The following is a 17,885-nucleotide window of genomic DNA, read 5'->3' as shown; positions in this document are numbered from 1 at the left end:
GTGTGCCAAGTAATACCTCATTTTGAAGACAATGTTACTCCTTACAACATGGCAAAAGAACTATGTCTGTGCACTCTACACATGTACAAATATCACAGTTTGTTTAGTCTTGTACGATTATGAAAACTATACATTTACAATACTTTTCATTATTATGCCCATATCTTTGCAAGGGAGCATGGTGATCACACAAATGATGCATCCTTTTGAAGCTGACATTCAGATGCACAACTTCTACACTGATATGTAGGCTCTGTCTGTTATAGGTGATGAGATATTATGCTTTGTTTATTTATCAATTATGAAAAATAATATATTAATCATATTTCTGTGAATATCTCAAGAAAGGAACATCACACAGTAATGGTTAAGGTATCATTTTAAAGCTGACATTCATATTAACAAATTACATTCAAATTGTATGGGTCTGCATGGTACATTGACCAAGATATTGTGCTTTGTTTTTCCAAAAAGGTAAAAAATATGCACAATATCATCATTCCTTGCCAAATATTTAATAATGACTTTGATAGACACTATCAACATTTATACTGTTGGAAAGGTCAATGTCTGCTGAACAACTTTCGCGTTTACATTTTTAGTCTAGCTCTTATAGTTAAAGAGTTATGAACATTTGTTTTCTATATGGTTTTACAAATGGATTTTCTGAAAATGAGCTCAGGCTGCACTGTTGTTCCTATGGTGGAATTATGCAGGCAGCTTTTCCTGATCTGCTCCAGAGTGAATGAGTTAAGGTCATGATTGCCAAGGTTGCAGATGTACAAAACCTTTCTTCCCTATCTGTCTAGTGCCCTTGAATCTCTGTCAGAGGGTGTAGGATTTTTGCTGTTGAGGTCTTAACTCCCTTTGGACCCTGTGAAATAGTTTTAGGATCAGCAGCAGGGTTTCTAAATAAAGATTTAGGTGAGTCAGGTACCCTGTAATATCTGTCAGGCTTACTAGGAGCTGGAGGTAAGGAGTCTGGGATCAAGCTTGACTCCGAAAACACATCATCCACAATGTCTAAAACAGGGGGGATGGCTAAAGGCTTGTGCTGAGGTAGGAGGAGGAACTCTCTGAGCCTCTTTTTTGATTCTGAGAAATCTCGACTCTCCCAGTGAAAATGCTCCCTCAAAGTATGCAAGCTTTCTCCAAATTAATAATCTTCAGGAGGAGATGCAGATGGAATGGACTCCTCAGCATCAGAATCCTCATAGGGAGGTATAGACAATTCCTGATCAGAAGAGGAATCAGAAGAAATAGAAACCTGATCTGAATATTCATAATCAGTGTCTTGCCTAGGCCTCTTATCTAGAGGGGGATGGGTACCCCTGATCAAGGTAATAAGGTCTTCAGCCATTTTGATAATCTGTTTTTTAGGCATAAAGGCCTGTGCACGTGGCTAATGCGTCATTTTTTTTTTATTTTATAAGTTGTTTTGTCTTTGGTTTTGCAGCTGTCGTCGGTTTGATATACAAATGTTGAGGTCTGAATACACCCTCAGAAGCCGGTGCCTGCACAGCGGCTCCGGACCCATCCGAGAGAGATACATCCGTCGGTCCAATACCTTGAGTATCTTGCGGCATGCCGGATCCCACATGGGTGTTGGTAAAGGCCTGCGACTCGAAGGTAGCGGGCATCAGGGGCTGTGAAAGTGCCTGAGTACCGGCGAACGGCTTAGGAGAAGCTTCGTCATCTGTTTTGGATCTCGACTGCCTTTCTCTGTCCTTTTCTTTGCGTTTTTTATATACTCCGGTAGTCGGATTGCTATCAGACGGCATTTCTGGGTAGTTAAATCTGTTTCCAAAATACTTTGATGCAAAAATAAACAGACGCTTAATAGTGCGTTGGTTAAATCTAGCACAAAACCGACAGCCAGGCACATTGTGATCAGGGATGAATGAAGCGTGGCTGTGACCACGCGAAAGCGCTTACCTTCACCCATTATATCTACATTAAAGAAGAGTTTTATATTTTTACTACGGCTGCCGATTGTCTTTTGGAATTGTGTCTTTTGGAACTGTATCTTGGAATAGCACCTGCACTTCAATTTATTAACTGACTACATCGTGGTGAGATCAGGTTTCTGCTTTTTACATTGTGATCAGGGCCTAGGCAAGGAATACAGTATAAATGGAAATCCTTATGAGGTATTTGCTTTCCACAAGTAATACAATTATTAACTTTTTCTGACATCGGTAAAAAACAAGAAAAAAAGTTTCCCCAATGGGGTACTTAGCTTTAGTGAAGACTTCGGTTCTGAAACTCAAACTCGAATGTTTCAGTAGTCAGCCAACCGGCACTTACGAAAATGCTTCTGCTTCGGGCACCGCGCGGCAAGAAAGACTAAAGAAAATGGTGTCTGCTGCAGGTTTTATACCCCTGATGACCTGACGTCATGGAAGAGGAGCCAGCAACATCTAAAGCCCCCAAATCTAGTTGAGACAATCCCATTGCTATACAACGAGTGGCCACCAGGTGGCGCCTCAAAAATTAGATCTCTGAAATAGAAATACTAGCTTTCAGTTCTGTAATTTCCTACCCCATTTCTGCAACATGACCCCATTCATTCTGTTCTGTTTCCTGAATCACTTACCCACCAGTACTCCTTACCCTAAGGAATCCTATCAGTGTCTTCTACTCTAAGATCCTTTCTTCCTGCTAACCTCTGAACATTGCCCACCTTTCTCCCACCTTCAGACTTGCCTGCTGTTTTCACACTTCACTGATAGTCTTCCTCCACATTCTCTCTCTTGTCTCTACCCTCTCCGCTCGCCCTTCGGGCTCACTCCGCTCCGCTACCCACCCCCACTGGTCCTACTTTTATACCTCTTGAAAACCACACCCCTACACAATTCATACCAATCAGACACACCCTAACTACAACATCCCTCCCTCCTCTATCACAATACACCCACCAATTATACAACTCTCCTCCTCCTCTGATTCTACACTTACTATTACTTCCTTTTTCATCTCTCACCCTCTCTTCCTAACTATGCACATAACACTGAACCCTTCTCAACTACAAATACTAGTCATACTATCACTTTTAACTCCACTTACAACTACCTATATCTTAACCTCCTATGAACAACCCATACACTCTACCTCTACATTCCCCTCCTTTCAAACCTCTTCACCTATAACATAATTTGCTGTGACCTTCCAAAATCTCACTTATAAATCCAACTACTTTCTAGCTAAATTTCACAGACTAGCTCATATTAAATTCTATAACCATAAAACTAGAAAATTCACCTACTTTTGTACAAATCTTAAACCCAAACATAAACTCCCACATTCACTTTTAGACAGAGACATTCATCCAAACCCTGACCCTCAGCACACCCAGACCATAGAAACCAACAATAACAAAACTATGCCTATATCTCCAACAAAATGTACCAACTCACTCACCTTAGCTCATCTGAACATACGTAGTATTTGTAACAAAACTGCCCAACTCCATTCACTCCTTGATGTCAACCAATTCGATATCCTATGCCTATCAGAAACATGGCTAAAACCTTCTATTAAAGACAATGAAATCACCCCACCAGGATATAATATCATAAGACTTGACCGCCCACCAAAAACGGAGGTGTTGCAATTCTTTATAAATCACAGCTACAAATCATCACTACAAACCTGAACCCACCCTTAAACTAATATGTTCTAAACTCCAACTAAACAAAAGCAAAGCTATTTATATAATTTGTATATATCTCCCCCCAGGAAATAACATTAACGTTCTTGAGTCCATCCTTAGTTGGCTCTCTTCTAATGTCCCACAAGAAGCATTAATCCTAGGTGACCTAAACATTGATTGGAATTCTTGCAACAACTCAAACCCTACCTTCCACATTAACCTACATGGCTTCTCTCAACTTATATCAGGCCCTACCAGAACTAATAAAATCAATAATAATGAAACCACATTAGAATGGATATTTACAAACACTCTCCAACAAACCTATAACTCTAGCACCCTACCAGATGACCTAAGTGATCACTCATTAACTTATATTAGAAAAACAGCAACATAAATTTTCCAACCACTTTCCGAACATTATGTTCAAAAAAGCAATTTTACTAACTTTTTCTAACAGAACTAAAGCAATGTAACTGGACCCCTCTAAAGATACTCCCTCTTAACGATGCAGTACAATACTTCAACTCCACGTTCTTATCTACTCTAGATCAGCTCGCACTATTAGAACCAAAACCAAACCAGCCCCCTGGCTTAGCAACAATACTAGACAAAAAATCATTACCAGAAACAAAGCCTGGACTAAATGGCATACTACCAAGAACCAAGCTGACCATCAAACCTTCAGAGAATGTAGAAAACACAAAAAAAGCCATACTGTTAGACAAAAAGAACTACTACCTTCATTTACAACAAACATCCAATAAGGAACCAAAAAATTTCTGGTCCACCATCAATAATCTTCTATCCCCAGGCCAATCTATTACACCCAACCCACAACACTCTAACCCTGACAACCCTATACAAACAGCAAATGCCTTTAACTCCTTCTTCACTAATACTATACAAAATCTTGCAAATCACCTATCTCCCGATACCTCAAAGATACTTCCGTCTTCTGTAAATACACCCTGCTCATTTCACTTTCTTCCTATTTCTACATCATATATCTCTTCCTTGCTACAAAAACTTAAACCTACCACCCCCTCCGCAGACAAACTTCCTGCTGAGTTCCTGCAAATAGGAGCTAAAGCCATTGCGTATCCCATTTCTATATTAATAAACAGATCCATCAATGAAAAAACTGTCCCTGAAATCTGGAAAAATATCTTATTATCCCACTACATAAAGGAGGAAACTCTAATGAATTCTCTATCGACCCATAGCTTTGCTATCCCCTATTGCCAAAATTATGGAAAAATGTATCCATAAACAACTCCTAAACCATCTTCTCCAACACAACCTACTTGCCAACTGTCAGCATGGTTTCAGACCTTCACACAGTACTACCACTGCACTGCTCTCTTTCACTAACACCATCAACTCTAACCACAACAAAAACAGTCTCTCTTCAGCACTATTCATAGACTTATCCAAAGCCTTTGACATGGTGAATCACCAACTACTCTTGCACATTCTCTTCACTCTCTCACTTGATCCCCACAGCATAACTTGGTTTAAATCTTACCTTGAAAACTGACAAGCAGTACTCGGGAAAAGTTCACTATCTGACCATCTTCCTATCTCTCTAGGTGTGCCACAAGGCTCCATCTTAGGACCACTTCTATTTTCCATCTTTATCAACGACCTCCAATCAGCTATCCCTCATACTACCTGTATTCAATATGCAGATGACTCCACTATAATCTGCACAGCTACCTCTCAAACTGAACTTCAGACTCTCACCCAAAAAGCCTTTAACACAGTACAACAATGGTTCTCACAATGCTGCCTTCTACTCAACCCCAAGAAAACTAAACTACTAATCTTCACCAACACAAAATCACATCCCCCTAAATTTCAATATTACTTCCAATAACAGTACTAGTATTTCTCCTGACACCACCACAAAATTATTAGGAATTACTATAGACCATCTTAATTTTGAAAATCACATTAACTCTACCACAAAAATCTGTGAACAAAAAAATAGGAAGCTTATACACAATCAAACCCTTTCTTACTCCAGCTACTAGAATTACCCTAGCCAGAACTCATCTGATCTCTACTTTACTTTATGCATGCCCTATTTATATCAATCTCTCAAAAAACAAAATCTCAATAAACTAGTTATATGCTACAATAACATTGCTAGATTTGCTACCGGATCTCCATTCAGGGCCCATCATTGCCTTAATCTAAGACAACTAGGTTGGCTTGAACTTCCCAATCAGATTCAACTACAACTTATAATAGCTCACAAAACCCTGTACCAACCCACTAAATCTCCAATACTCAATAGCCTTATCACCCCTTATTATAACCTTAAACATCTACAGTCTTCTAAAAAAACTTTTGATCAACACCACTATACCCAATAACTCTGCAGGAAACTGCTTGTTCTCCAAATCAGTAGGAAAAGTATGGAATAAATTACCCTCCGACATCTCATCTCTGACTTCTCTCCCTCTATTTAAAAAAAATCTCAAAAAGTATCTCAATAAAAATTGGCTATGCCCCTGCACTAACCTGGACTAACCCTGCTTTTCTTTCCCTGTCTTCCTTCCTTCCCCTTTAACCCAATTACATCCAATAACTCAGTAGGGGACTCTCAGCTGCTCAACTTTACACTAAGATTTGGAGTAAAAGACCCACTGCCTACTTACCCCTAATGTCTCTCCCTCTCCTTCATAACAGTAACCTCGTCTCTCCTTCATAACAGTAACTATTCTACTTCCTCTATGAAAATAATCTAATCCTTAAACTCAACCTATACTATCTGATACCTTTCCCATCTTTCCTTCATCTCCATTCACACTTATTTCATATATGTTTTTTTATAGAGAAGATTGCGCTAAGCACATCACACAGTAAGTGATTTTCTATATTTCACGTGTGTAAAGAGTATTGTGTTATGAACATCACATAGCCTGTTACTTTTACTTACTTAAAAAGTAATCTCACAAAAAAAAAAAAAAAATTGCTGTTACCGTTATATCTGCTATTATTTTTATTGTTACACTTCATTAATCGATGTACTAATAATTTGGAGCTTTTCTCCCCGGGCCTCTACTGAAAATGGACATATATCCAGCTAAACTAGCCCGGTCAACAAATGTAAAATAAATAAAGGACCCAATACTTTGGAATTCAGGCCGACTGAGGGCAACCTTCCAGCAGATTACCCAAATGTAATGACTGCAACAGTGAAACATGAACATCCAACAGCTCTAAGTTTGACATAGGTTTGTATTTTAGGCAGAGATCGCCTCTGAGTAGGGGATATGCGACGGAATAAAGCTGGAGATTTTTAAGATGGTCTGCGTAGGGCATCTGTCTGAGGCTGGTAATCCTCTTTGTGAGGCATTTCTGCATCCTTTACAGTTATAGAGGTCTTGTGAGGTACACACCAAAAGGGGCATTGTACTCTACATAATGGGTATAATGAGTGACGAGTAAAGGGGAATAATTACCTCTTTTTTTCCTGGATGAGAAACCTTTTGTGATTAAGTGTGCCACGTAGAAGGATTTCCCGACTACTGTGGTGATGTGATTATCAAAGGAGAGACTACTGTCCACCTGTGTCTCCCAACCCACTTTCAATGTTAAGCAGACTACCGGCCTATGTGGTAGTTCATGGGTACCGAGTTTTTACCAAAGCGGATGCAATGCACTTTTTGGCATTGAGCTTGAGGCCAATAATAACAACATATACAACAATAATAATATATACAATATCTTTAAACAGCAGTCAAACTCAGTGGTTGCAGTGATAACTGAAAAACATTCACATACTCTTGTAACAATGCACCAATATCATTTCATATACATTTCATGAATGCATGCTGTTTCAGATGATATATGCAGTCATTAGGTTCATAGAGATTCAAGAATATCCATGATATAGGCCGATTTCTCTTTGAAACACTCCAAGCTCAGTTTCCCCAGGTACCACACCTGCAGACATTTTGGGGCTTTTATATCTCCACTCTCATAATACGTAGTATATTGTACAATGCGAACAGAAAAGCAGAAGTACACCACTATATATTGTATGCAACTGGTGAAAGTACAACCATCTACATAAACAGTTCCAACACTAAAATGTGCTTTGTTCATTTCTTGGAAATCTCACAAACCCTAAGATTAGAACAGGATATTAAGTTAACTTCACAAGATGACAAATTTTCCTGTTTTACAAACATAGTGTGAAATATAATTAAAACAACATATGACGAATTGGTTGGCTGTAAGTGGTGCTGTACTGAACATGCAACTAAAAGCCAGACGCAGGGAAAAAAAATAAGAGAATAAAGAGGCAGTATGGGGTCTAAAGTAGCAAAAAGAGAGAACTGGTCCAGACTTACTGAAAATGTAGACATGGTACAAGACACAAAGATTAGAGAGAGAGAGAGAGAGAGAGAAAGGCAGCCATAGACAGACAGATACAAAAATTTAGGTTAGTGAACATAGGAGGGAAAACAGCAGAAGGCGGCTTTGCCCCAGCACTACCCCACTCATGTGCTGACCATACCGCTTATCCTTATACATTACGTTACTAAATGTAATGTATCCTCTTTCTTGTCCTGGTCTATCCTCGCTAACATCACACACATTATACCCCTTCCAGAACTCTCCGCAGCACTGACCAGCTACTTCTGGACACACATAAACCAAACAAAAACATTGGTAGACCTTCTTTACACATAGTATTTCCCATGCATGGAACAAACACCCCCTTAACATCTGAATCATTTCTAACATAAATATCTTTAAATCCAATCTTAAAACTTTTCTCCTAAATGCCAACACCTGTCATTGCAATGATCCCACTTACAGCCTACCTTACCACCTCTCACTCTTTTAACACCCACCTATTTCAAGTTTCCTATCTCATCTGCATCGCTTTCTCTTTTTGTTGATTAAAAAAATTCTAACTTTTGTATTACATTATGCACATTATTGTAATGTTTATGTAAACTTCATTCTCAAGCCTTTTGTAAATTTCTAATATTCTCATATAAAGCACATTATTGTAATGTTTGCATACAACTTTATTGTCAGATTTTTTTTCTTTTTTGTAACTTTATAACAAACGTCTGGAGCTTTTCTCCTCAAGTCTCCACTGAAAACAGGCCACTGGCTCAGCTAGACTAGCCCAGTTAACAAACAAATAAAATAGTAAATAAAATAAATCCCTTTCCCTAACAGCATCACTACACACAACAAAAGGATACAGCACATACACAACACAAAACATGCATCTTCTGTCTCCTAGACCCACACATCAGTCGTAAAGAATATACACTTACCTAATCTGAAACATTGTCTTCCTTCTCTGGGCCTACACTCAACCTATAATTCCCAAAAAATACAAATGTCAAAAATAAAATCTGTATGGTCATACGCATAGTATCCATTTACTCCATCATTGTAAACTCCTTGAAAATGTCATCTGGATCATGGACAATAATAGGGTTGCCTTTCTCATTACCTTTTATCTTCAAAATACTAAAACAAGCCTACTGCCTCTACTTGAGAAACTCATAAGACAACAATTCTTTTATTGTACAGCACCTTTCAAAACCACTACAGGGTTAATGGCTTTTTCAAGACTTGGATCGACAACCAGGAACACTGAGATGTTAAAAAAAAAAGATAATTCTGTTGAAACTAGTTAAAAAAACACTAAGCAACACCTACTTACAAGGGAAGGAGCTTGAACCTTCCATCCAAAAGTCTATGGTTGCTAATGTCCGACATGGACGACCTGATAGACTTATCAACTGAAGACGGACAGAACTGACAACACTGAATGAAAATGGGATCTTAATATTAATTCAAAAGGGTTTGGGAATAACAAGCAAAGAACAAATGAAAGATGGGCAAGGGAGATTTACAGTGGTGAGAGGTAGTTGGCTAGGTGTTAGAATTGTATAGTGCAGCCATTGTAATTCTATCAAAAACAGTGAGACAAGATATAAAGAATGTTATGCGAAAAGTTATAGTCTTTCAATGTGTGATAGCAGCAGAATTTGCATGCCAAGTGTCAAAATACACTTAGTACTGGTGTTTGTAGACAGAATCTGCTCTACGGCTTTGCAAAAAAAAAGAGTAGCTAAGCTGCAGCGAAGGAAGAAGCCACCCAGGCCACAAGGTGTAAGGGATTTCTTCCCTTAGACTGTTAAAGCTTGAATTACCCTTGGTTTGATGTCATTCCACTCAATGAGTGCACACTGCAACATTCAGAGTATTAACCTCTTTTTTCAATCTTGTTTTTAAAATCTGTATCATTTGAGACTAAAACACTGGAGAGCCTAAGAACGGTTTCTCACAAATCAGCTTGTGATTAGTGTTTCCATTTTTCTCCTGGTGACAGAAGAAGCAGAGACCACTTCCTAGCCTTCCTATAGCAACTGTACTGAACCCATTAGCAACTGGGTTAATGCCACTTTTCAGGAAGAAGCTTCGGAACAGTGCTACTCTAACAAAAATGATGTCTCCAGGAATCACAGGACATGCAGAAAAATTTAAATTTGTCAAATTTTAATTCAAGTTTGTGAGCTTTCATTCATTAAACATCCAAGGACTTCATCAGAACCAGATATTATTACATGTGTTATATAGACCAAATCAATCAAATACATCACAATCATTCAAAATTCTTAAAATATAGAGCACCACTGTAAACAACTCAATAAATGTAATAAAGTTTATAAAATGATAAAACCTGCTTAAAAATAATTTAAATACAAAATATCAAAATACATGTGTGTATATTAGTATGAGCCATACACGTCACTCATGTGAAGTAAGAAATTATAAAATCTTATAACTTCATAGCACAAAGCTCAAGGGAACTAGTAATGGATATGTTCCCATTAAGTTCTGGATGAAAGCGCTCAACCGTGAATTAAAATTTGAAACAATTTAACTTTTCTGCACATCCTGAGATTCTCAGAGGCATGATTTTTGTTATTAGTTTTATATTTTTGCCTCTTTACCACTCGTCATGATAGCAGTGATAGTCTTTGCTTCTGCTGACAGACGGAGCAAGGATCATTGATTCCTTGTTGTGTGAACCCACATTAAAGCAAACACTCTCTCTACCACCAGACAGACAGCACACCCAGTAATTTTTTTACTTTCATTTGTTAACCAGGTAGCTAGACTGCCCCTTTAGTACCCTATTAAGCAATGATCCTGGCCAAAAGACAAGACAGTATGCATTCAAAAGAAACAAACATAACATATATGCAATCACATGATAAATTTTTAGCAAAGTAATAATCAACTGCAGACATTATAGGTGCTACTTCCCCTTCAGTCCACATTAGTAAGCACCTGGAACCACAGATTTACACTTTCCAACTGTCTCTATAAATGAGCTGTGTTAAAAAGGGCATCCTGAGGCAATGTAGCAATTTTCATGTTTACTGAGAACAGGGTTGCCAGATTTCCGACTGGCCAGGTAGGGGCAAAGTGAAGACAAAAAAAAAAAAGTCTTTAATGCGGAACATCAGAGTTCCACATTAAACAAAAGTAGCTCTGTTTATTTATTTTTTTGGATTGGCCCGGGCCAATCAAAAATAAACAAACATGGAACTACTTCTGTTTAATGTGAAACATCGCAGTTCTGCATTAAACAGAAGTAGCTCTGTTTTGCGATTTTCTGATTGGCACGTATACCAGTATACGAGCCAGTCAAAAATCGCTAAACACAGAGCTACGCCGTTCTGCATTAAACAGAAGTAGCTCTGTTTTGCGATTTTTTGATTGGCCCGTATACCAGTATAAGGGCCAATCTAAAATCGCTAAACATGGAGCTTCTTGTGTTTAGATTGGCCCGTATGCCGCTATATGGGCCAATCAAAAAAACAAAGGGGAGGCTGCCCAGGACTTAAACTGGCAGTGCAGGACTCGGGATCAGGCTACTGATCTCGGGACAGTCCCGCCAAAATAGGGACATCTGGCAACCCTGACTAAGAACCACTTACTGCTTAAATTGACACAGTGTGCGACAGATCTACAATGTTATTGAAGGTACAGCTGTCCCATTCAAGCCACTACAAACAGCAAACAGACTGTCAAGTAACACAGAACACCATACAATACAGATCAACACATAGATCTACACCTGCCAAGGCTCTTAAAAGTAACCTACCTAAACCACAAAAGTCTCCTAAATGAAAGCCTCCTAAATGTAACCCAAGAAACAAGCACCTTCCACAGCCTCAAACACTCCGCTCAGGCAGCACCCATCACAAAATGTGCATCTAAGACTCATGGTGTCTCAGCTCAAACGCTCATAAAGCAAACTTCCACACAATGCAACATCTCATCTCCAAAGTGAGAGACACTAATGACCCCTCACCAAGCTGAGTAAATATAGGTTCACAGTTAGCTTGCCTATCAAGTGCCAAGATTTGCCACATCACCTATGATGTCTGCAGTTGATTACTACTTTGCTAAAAATTTATCATGTGATTGCATATACATTATGTCGGTTTCTTTTGAATGCATACTTGTCTTGTCTTTTGGCCAGGACCAGGATCACTGCTTAAAAGGATCCCAGGGCCAGTCTATCTACCTGGTTAACAAATGAAAATAAATTACTGTGCTGTCTGTCTGGTAGTGTGGTTGGTTATTGAGCAAAAGCATTGTCCAGCAGACCTGGAAATTTCAATTTTGTAGTGTTTGGTAAAGGTATGTACTGAGGACCAAGTAGCCACCTCAAAAATAGACTTGGAATCTATTCCTTTGTGGAAAGCACCCGAGGAAGCGACTGCCTTAGTGGAATATACTTTAGGGCAAGGTAGGGGGTCTTATCTTAATGCAAGTAGCAGAAAGAGATAGCTTATGAAATCCAGGCAGCAATAGTTTGAAGACTGGCTAGCCCAGCCTAGAGGTCATAAAGGATATGAAAAGCTGGTCAGTCTTCCTGAAGGATTTAAATTTTGTCCAGGTAAAATCGGAGTTGCCTGTGAACGTGTAGAGAGTATGAGATCCTTCTCCCCTGTTTTGGGGGCTGGAATATAAGGCGGGTGGATGAATAGACAGAGAAAGCTCATGCATTACTTTAGGCATGAAGGATGGGTCAGCCCGGAGAGTCGCCTTGTTTCTGTGAAGAACAATAAAAGGGGCAACAGGCTAAGAGAGTTTGAAGCTCAGAAAAAAAGAAGTTATGTCTTACCATAACGTTCCATCTGTATTGTTGATCCTCGTTCAATCATTACGCATGGGTATCGGTTCCAAGCACGGAACAGAGCTGGCCATTTTCCAAGCTCGTGTCAGCTTCAAACTATCTAGCTAAACTCTTACCCACAATTCCCCTCTTCCTGTTACCTCAGACTGAGTTTGCAAGTTAAAGAAGGTAGAGGCTAACTCTGGTCAAATAACCTAAGAGAAAGTACAGTTTTGTACCTACCATAAATGTAGATGTCCGATAGATATGCAACTGCAGTCCTGACATATGGGTTGTCCTGCCTCAGGCAGCCCCTCGGTCGGCCGGATTCCAAAGTCTGGGTCCGGCGTTGGCTGTTGTCGCTTCTTCCCTGACGTCAGTGCGGCTGGGGTATAAAATCATCAGCCGACGCCATCTTCTTCAGTGTTCCTTGCTCCAGATGCCAGGTGCCCTCCAAGGAAGGCTAAATTTAGAGAATGCATAAAATTCCAGACATGCATAATAGTAATAAACAGATACACCATAAAAGCTATCCCCAGCTAAGTTGGAAAAGGGGTAGTGGACCCAAAAAGGTAAATTACTGAGGGGTAGGAGGGAGGGTAAACCTGACTGCAGTTGCATATCTACCGGACATCTACATTTATGGTAGGTACAAAACTGTACTATGTCCTTCAAGAATGCAACTGCAGTCCTGACATATGGGTAGAATACCATAGCCAAGCTGGGGGTGGTAGGATCTAAGAAAAAGATGGTGTAGCTAAAATACCCTGCAGGACTGCCGAAGCAAAGCCTGCTGGGGATCTGGAGTATAAAGGCAGGTTGTAGTGCTTGGAAAATGTATGCACGGAGCTCCATGTAGCAGCTTCTAGAATGTCCTTTGTAGCCACCCCTCTTAGAAAGGCTGTGGAGGTGGCTATAGCTCTGGTGGAGTGTGACCTGATATTGGCTGGCACACCTTTTCCATGGAAAGAATAACAGAATCTGATGCAGTGTCCAATCCATTTTAAAATTGTTTGTTTGGAAATTGCCTTTCCTTGCACTCCAACAGCGCAAGCTACAAACAGTTGGTCAGACTTTCTGTTGGCCTTTGTTCTGTCCAAGTAGTAGCGTAATTGCTTGTGTATGTCCAAAGTGTGCAGCAGCTTTTCTCCTTTATTTTCAGGGTTGGGAAAGAAAGTAGGCAGGTGAATTGCTTGATTTAGAGACACCCTGGATATCACTTTTGGCATGAATTAAGGATTGGTTCTTAAAGAAACTCTGTCCTGATGAAAAAAGAGGAATGGAGGTACTGCCATGAGGGACTGTATCTCCGAGACTCTTCTTGCTGAGGTAACTGCCAACAGGAAAACTATTTTCCAGGAGAGAAATTGCATCTCTGAAGATGCTGCTGGCTCAAAAGGAGGAAGAGTTAATTTTTTCAAGACAAAGTTGAGGTCCCCTGCAGGCACTGGTGGTTTCCTGGGAGGTTTGATATTCTTTATCCCTCTTAGAAACTGTCTTAGCAAAGGATGTGAAAACACAGGTGGATCACAGTTGTATTTTGCTGCAATTGCTGAAGCGTGTATTTTTATGGAAGAATATGAAAGGCCACTATGAAGCATTTCTGCCAAGTATTCTAGTATCTGTGGCATGTTTATTACTGATACATCCTGACCCTTGTTGGCATTCCAGGTGATGAATCTCTTCCATTTGGCTGAATAAGTTTTTCTGGTGGAAGGTCTGCGTGCTTCCAGTAGGATCTCTTGAACTTTTTTGGAGAGAGAGATATGGGTAAAGGTCATGGAACCCTCCAAGCTGTCAGCTGCAATGTTTGCAGGTTGGGATGAACAGTCCTGTAATTGTGCTAAGTTAGAAGCAGAGGCCATTGAGGCAGGGGCCACGGCTTGGTGCGAGATATGCTCCTTAGCAATGGATACCAGTGCTGCCTTGGCCAGTCTGGAGCTATCAAAACACCTTTCGGTTGCTCTGCTTTGGTCTTCAGTAACACCTTGGTCATTAATGGTAGAGGTGGGAATGCGTAGATTGTCAGAGAATTCCAGCTGAAGGAGAGAGCATCCATTCTCCAGGCTTGAGGATGGTGTGTCCTCGAACAGAACTTCTTCAGATGATGATTGAGGTGAGAGGCAAAGAGATCTATGTCCGGCCTTCCCCACGCATGAGTTATTTGCGAAAAAATGTCTGGATGCAGCATCCATTCGTGCGGGTCCAAAATGTTTCTGCTTGGACTGTCCGCCAGAACATTGTCCTTGCCTGGAACAAACTGAGATTGCAACTGTAAGTTCAGTTTCAGGGCCTTTTCCCAAAGAGTCATTGTTAGTCTGCAGAGGGGGTAAGAATGAGTGGCTCCCTGTTTGTTTATGTACCACATGACAGTGGTGTTGTCTTGTCTTTATTAGCAGATGACCTTGCTGAAGAAATTTTCCGAAGGCCTCGATTGCATGAATCACTGCCAACATCTCTTTTTGATTTATGTGCAGATGCATATCCCGGGGAGCCCATTGCCCTTGCATGCATCTGCCTTCCATGTGCGCCCCCCCATCCATGATCTGAGGCGTCTGTTGTAATGGTTTGACTTGCTTGAGGTTTGTTGAAAGACATGCCTTTGTTTAATTGACTTGCTTGTGCCCGCCACAAAAATTCCTTTTGAAGACATGGAATGAGTGGTATAATTTCTTCTAAGTTGTGGCTGTGTTGAGACCATAAACTTTTTAGGCACCATTGTAGTTTTCTCGTGTAGTCTTGCCAGTGGAATCAGAAGAATGCAAGATGCCATGAAACCCAGGGCCTGCAGGATTTTCCTTGCAGTCATCCGGGTGAGCTTCGCTAGGCTTTTGAAGTAATCTGGTAATTGTTCTTGTTTTTCTTCCGTGAGGAAAGCCATTTGTGAGTTTGTGTCCAGTTTGGCTCCTACAAAAATTATTTGTTGGGATGGCAGTAGTCTTGATTTTTGAATGTTGACTGTGTACCCCAAAGCCTGTAGTAAGTGTATGACATAGTCCAAGTTTCTTATCAAGGCTTGTTTGCTGTCCGCTTGTATAAGGCAGTCGTCCAGGTAAGGGTAAATTTGTATCCCCTGGAGTCTGCAATGTGCAATTACTGATGCCAGGCATTTCGTGAATACTCTGGGCGCAGTAGATAAGCCAAATGGCAATGCTGAGAATTGATAATGCTCTGACCCTGCAAGAAATCGGAGGTATCTTCTGCAGATGTGTCTGACTGGGACATGCAGGTATGCCTCCTTGAGGTCCAGAGTAACCAGTCAAGACCTCTTGCCCAGCATGGGAAGAAGTTGCTGTAACGTCAGCATTTTGTATTTTGGCACAATGAGAAAGGTGTTTAGAGCGGACAAGTCCAGTATAGGTCTCCATTGCTTTTCCTTTTCTTGGAACAAGGAACAGTCTTGAGTAGAATCCCTGGCCTTGTTCCTGAGGAGGAACCTTTTCTATTGCTTTGATTTGTAGCAGCTTTGAAACTTGTATGAGTGCCTCTGCCCTCTGATTGTGTGGCAGGTTTGGCATGCCTTGTCTTGTTGGTAAGGTGTGGAAGTGGAACCTGTAACCTTTGTCTATTATGTTCAAAATCCATCCGTCCTTTGTAAAAACGTGCCAATTTTTTGAAAATAAGGTAACTTTCCGCTTAAAGGAGCTTCTCTTTGAGCCTTGGTCGTCGGTGTCAAAGTCAAGTCATTGTGATTGTCCCTGTGGAGCAGTGGGAGTCCCTGCGCCACTTCTCTGATTAGTTGGTTGCCATTGGCGGCCCCTGTAGGAGCCTCGGTATTGCCCTCTACCTCAAGCACGCCTGCTTTTTCCCCTTTGAAACTTGTCAGTGTCTGGAAAGGACCAATTCTTCGTAGGCCAATTCCTGCTGAACCTTGGTGGCTGAACCTGGAGGAAATCTTTGACTGTGTACTGATTTAGCCTTTTCCTCAATTGATTTCAACAACACCCTGTGCATTAGCACCAAATAGCTTGTCTTTTTCCAGAGGTGCATCTAGAAGCTTTACTTTAACATGATCTGGCAATGACTGTTCTCTCAACCAAGCATGTCTACGTTTGACGGCCCCTGTCATAGCTGCCCTACATGAAGCTTCCAATGCATCATAACCACACTGAAGAAAATGATTGCTAGACTGCTGAGTATTATGAACCAAATCCTGAGAGGCAAACTTTTTCTGCAAATCATCCATCAGAAAATCTTGATACTGAAACATATGAAAAAGACAGTTAAGAGCCCTCATGGCAAGGGTGGTAGAGGTATAAACTTTCTTACCCCACCTCTCCAGGGACCTAGATTCCCTGTCTGCGGGCAAAGGATTCTTGGTCGTGGAAGTGGCCACTCCTTTGGGCCCCTGAGAAATAGTTTCTAGATCAACAGAGTGGGCCTTAAAGAGATGCTTATGAGTTTCAGGAACCCTGTAATATCTGTCTGGCTTGACAGGAGCAGGAGGGAGAGAATCAGGAGAAGTACTGGAGTCTGAGTACACATCATCCAATACATCTAACACAGGGGGAATAGCTAAAGGCCTGTGCTGGGGTAACTTAAGGAAGGTCTGAAGCCTTTTCCTGGAGTCGGAGAAATCCTGGCCCTGCCACTGAAGATGCTCTCTCATGGAGTGGAGAATTTCCCCGAAAGAGATATCCTCAGGAGGAGAGGCAGAGGGAATGGATTCATCTGTATCAGAATCCTCGTAGGCCGGGAAGGGTTCTTCCTGGGAATCTGAAAGGCCTGACTCACCAGAGGCTTCATCTGAGGAAAGGGTATCCGTCTGCTCAACCCTAGGCCTTTTGTCTGAAGGCGGCTGAGAACCTCTGTCTGGATGAGCCTGAGAGCCCCTGATTAAAGAAATTAGATCTGCAGCTAAAGTCATGATCTGTTTATCCGAAGTGAGAGTCTGTGAAAAAGATTTAGGTGGGTCAGACTTAGCCTAGCTGGCAGCCTTAGCACGTGTGTAGGCCTTGATGAACATAGGCACAGGAGGCCTAGCTGTCCTACGTGCTGGAGTAACTTTGTCCACCGGTATGGTGTCAGGCAAATCTTGGGCTTCGGTTT

The 17,885-nt window shown here is 40.8% G+C and overlaps 1 protein-coding gene across 1 annotated transcript in view; it reads right to left on the bottom strand.

Annotated features, from left to right (window-relative positions):
* Positions 1–17,885, bottom strand: part of RFC1 (replication factor C subunit 1) — a 1,497,679-nt gene that overhangs the window by 1,175,903 nt on the left and 303,891 nt on the right. The window lies entirely within an intron of this gene.

The sequence above is a fragment of the Protopterus annectens genome, chromosome 2.part1, assembly GCF_019279795.1.
Source record: "Protopterus annectens isolate FY-2018-M chromosome 2.part1, PAN1.0, whole genome shotgun sequence".
Classification (NCBI taxonomy): Eukaryota; Metazoa; Chordata; order Ceratodontiformes; family Protopteridae; genus Protopterus; species Protopterus annectens.
Note: the sequence above shows the minus strand (reverse complement) of the source record. Positions and strands in the feature narration are given on the sequence as shown.